At 39.2% G+C, this 4,365-nt stretch overlaps 1 long non-coding RNA gene across 1 annotated transcript; it reads left to right on the top strand.

The window, feature by feature from the left end:
• Positions 1-1,356: 1,356 nt before the first annotated feature.
• On the top strand, positions 1,357-3,019 carry LOC130559856 (uncharacterized). Its single transcript, XR_008963622.1, has 3 exons — positions 1,357-1,497; positions 2,722-2,845; positions 2,959-3,019. It is a non-coding gene; the product is annotated as an uncharacterized LOC130559856 (long non-coding RNA).
• Positions 3,020-4,365: the final 1,346 nt, after the last annotated feature.

Raw genomic sequence — 4,365 nt, 5'->3', positions numbered from 1 at the left:
CATTCCTTCATAGAATCTCTTAAGATCCTTCAAATGTTGGTGCTCTCTTATCTTCAGTTCATCCCACTCATTTTCTGGTGTGCAGATCAGGGAACTGGGATGGCTATGGCAGGATCTTGATTTTGCGTTCAGTGACACATTTTTCTAGTACAGAAGTAGGTTCACAACAATAAAGAGTTGGCGACATGTTTAACTGTGGACATGGGTCACTTTTTCTCCCTGTGTGCACCAAACCTATCTTGTGTTATTGCTGCCAAAAAAAAACTCTTTTTCATTTCATCTGGCCATAGAACCCAGTCCTGCAGTTCCAGTATGGCAGATTAATAATACGGTGGAGGTTTATTTTTGCATGAGAGCAGAAGATTTTTTTCTTGAACAGTGTCCCAAACAACTTGTGATGGAGGTGCAGTTTTCCTTTATTTGTATTATATGCTTTCTGACCCCAAAATTCAACTGATTACTGCAATTTAACATCTGCTCTTTGAAGAGTCTTTGGCCTCGCTGCAGTGCATTGGGACAATATAGACACACATCCTGTTTCAAGCAGATTTTCAACATCTCCAGTCCATTAAAACTTATTGATCATTGCCCTGATGTTGGAAATGAGATTTTCTATTGTTTTAACTATTTCCTTAAAGCCATTTTGTATTTTGTGTAGCTCAACAGAACTATATTTCACATCAGTACTATATTCTTTGGTTTTATCCATTGTGATAAATGATTAAGGGGGTTTGGGCTTTGTGTCACTAATATGTATTCTCCTGTGCAACAAGAAGTCATGACGGACAACATCATGTTTCTAGTCACCTTGTTGTACTAAGAAAATGTAAATATCAATGCATATATACAGTACTTGGGAGATATTTTACTCATAAGAATTTATAAGGGTGCCAATAATTGTGACCAGGGTATATAAGAGAAAAATACTTTTCATAATGTGATATTCCCCCCCACTTCAAATTGTTTTACTTTAATGAAATTTTGGAATATTGTAGATTTTTTGAATAAAAGATCTAAAGGAGAAACAATGCAGATTTATTTTTACAGCCTTCTTTGTAATATATACTGTATATATATATATATATATATTATATTTAGGAAATATTTGCATGTATATATTTATATTAATAGGCCTATATAGTTTAAATTATACATAAACATTTCTTAAAACTTATAGTCTTAAATATGCACATAGGCCTACAGTATGTGTATGTGTTTATAAATAGAAAACAAATATGCACAATGCACAGACATACAGTATATTATGTAAACACAAACCTTTATTCTGGATGCGATTGATCGCGATTAATCGTTGAACAGCTCTATGCATGTATGTTATGCTGCTGTTTAGGTGAGAGAAATCCTGACGGCACTCGGCTTGTTAGAATGTGCCAAGACCCGCACATCTAACCTATCCGGGGGGCAAAGAAAACGACTCGCCATCGCTCTGGAGCTTGTCAACAACCCACCCGTCATGTTTTTTGATGAGCCCACAAGGTGAGCCTCCTGCATGTGCACACGTGTAATGATATGCATAGAAGGACCATATCAATTAGACCCCTCTGAGTGGCACAGTATGATGACGTGAGCCAAAAATAGAACCCTCATCGTGTGAAAGAGCAAAATCGAAAGCCGACGTGCAAGAGGTTTCTCTGTTATGTCCTTGTAATGTGTGGATGCGATTTAATTGCATATTCACTTAAGAGCTTTGCCCCGTTGGGGTTTGGTTTGACAGTTGTGACCTGGTCTCTATGGACTCTATTACGCTTTTCATCTGAGGATTTCTGACTATGTCTTCCACTGGGATTTCCCTCCAAGAACAAAAACGTTTCTCTGAGTCTTTGGAGAGGGACAAACTAAATTTGTTTTGACGTAAAACGGTATTTCAGAAATGGCATTTACATAATTGCTATGTTTAGCCAAGGATAAACAGAATATCCTTCATGGAGGGCAAAACTGTATTGTAGTTGACGTAACAGCAGTGCCATTATCATGATCATTCATAAACATCCTTATGATGTCAGAGCTATGTGCGGTTAAACAGGACACTTCATGTTTTTATATTGTTCAGTGTATAGATTAGCCAAAATTCAGGTATCCACCAAGTTAAGTATCCACTTTCTTTCCTCTGCAGAACACACAAAAGATATTTTGAAGAATGTTGGTAACCAAACAATTCTGAACCCTATTGACTTCCATAGACACAAAACCACTGAGACATTTCTCAAAATATCTTCTTTTGTGCTCCACACCAGAACGAGTCACATAAAGGTTTGGAATGATATGAGGGTGAATATATGATGACAGCATTTTTATGTTTGGGTGAACTTCACCTTCTTCAATGTTGCCTTTCAAATGTGACTTATTAATACGGCTTTGGCAATGTCAAGATTCTGATCCAGACTCACCTCTTGACTTTAACCTTGTCTGGTCCAATGCTTAAGCAGAACTATGGCGATTTAAAAATATATATTATATTACATTCATTTATTTACGTATTATTATAACATTTATTGAGGGTATTAAGGGTGAACTGGATGGGAACTTGACGCAGGCCAGATTTAAACCTGTGCTCTCATGGGAGCAGCTGTGATGTATCAGGAACACCTGCGTTACTGCTGCACCACGGCTCTGACAAAGAGCTTTTAAAATAATATTTTAACTCGTCAATGTCTGCCGACTCTGTCATTTTCCTTTTTATTTTGCAATGTTCCCCTGAAGTGGATTGGACAGCTCATCATGCTATCAGGTGGTCTCTCTTATGAAAGCTCTCGCTCAAGGGGGTCGGACGGTCGTATGCACAATTCACCAGCCCAGCGCCAAAGTGTTTGAACTCTTTGATAAGGTGAACATTAGTCCATTTGTGTCCAAGCTCTTCATTTTGTAAAGACGTATTTACAGTTTTTAAAGTTTAAAATGCTTTCTCTCATCTAACAGCTCGCTCTTGGTGTTTTCTAGCTTTATGTCCTCAGTCAGGGTCAGTGTATATACCGGGGAAGAGTATCAAGCCTCATTCCTTATNTGTTATTGACAAGAGACGCGGAACATCTACATTTAAATAAAGCTTTACAAGCGGTGTTCCCGTAATGTACCGTAAACCACTCAATAAGCGCGCATCTGAACCTAAACGGCGGCTGGCTTGACCGTGTATTTTCAAACCGCGGCTGGCTTGACCGCAGTCACATACCAGGGACATCAACGCTAGATTGTTCAGTCGTTCTTGCAACATTGTTGAACGAAGACAAGTTTTTGACTAAAGACAGTTTGGAAAAAGAATGTTCCCTGCTGGCGTTAGTAACAGGCAATGTCAGGAAAATACGGAAAGCTATGTCCACATTAGGAAACATTTACGCATTTGGCAGACGCTTTTATCCAAAGCGACTTACATTACCCTATAAATTTGTTTCTAATTATGTGCAATCCCCTGGGATCCAACCACGACCTTGGCGTTGTTAACGCCGTGCTCTTACTGAGCTACAGGAAACACCGACTGCAATTGTTTTCTCCATAGTAGCTGAAGCAATGCTACAACACTTTTTTGTTCGTCTCATTTTTAGTAAATTCTCTGAAATGGGCGATTTCGAAAAAAATCGACGCATTAGCCATTTCATTAAGACAATTTGGCTTGTATATAGCGAATATATATAAACATAGAGTTTGTGTAAATACAAAATGAGTATGCATTAAGTCAAACTAACGTAAAATTGGCGGGCAGGATGACCCTTCATGGGCCCGGTCAACTCCGTCTTCGTCAGCTTTTGTGAAATATCCTGATAACTTTGGAATCTTATTAAGTAACTCCTGTCTTCGCTGCTGCTTGTCTCTTAAGTTTTTCCTTTTTTGAGCCCCTCTCTCACATTTTTTGGCAAAACCCGACATTTTAGCAGCTCTTCAACTTCCCAACATAATCATTCCCATGGTTAAGGTCATGAAATGTAAATTTGACACAATCATTGGAAATCTGATCAATCTGATCTTACCAATCAAATGGCTTTAATTTTTGAATGACCTGCACATAAACCTATGGGATGATTGGCGCGCTAAGGATGTCCGCATCCACCAATCACCTCCACTCTTTTCGCAGTTTGGGTTGCTCCTGGAGCCAGCACTTATTTTTCACACGATCTACTGCACCGCTGGCTGCGCCACGCGTCACAACTCAGAGACGTAGATAATTAGTTTAAATATGTAATTTAAAAATATATATTTGTGTAGAGGCCGGGCCCCCTTGCAGTGACGGGCCCTGGGCTTAAGCCCCGGTAAGCCCTTGCGTTAATGCGGCCCTGCATGGAAAGCATCATCAGTTTGACTGACTTCTCGCGAGTATCAGCGCAATTCACTTTCCTGTTGAAGATGACGAGATCA

The sequence above is a fragment of the Triplophysa rosa genome, linkage group LG10, assembly GCF_024868665.1.
Source record: "Triplophysa rosa linkage group LG10, Trosa_1v2, whole genome shotgun sequence".
Classification (NCBI taxonomy): Eukaryota; Metazoa; Chordata; class Actinopteri; order Cypriniformes; family Nemacheilidae; genus Triplophysa; species Triplophysa rosa.
Note: the sequence above shows the minus strand (reverse complement) of the source record. Positions and strands in the feature narration are given on the sequence as shown.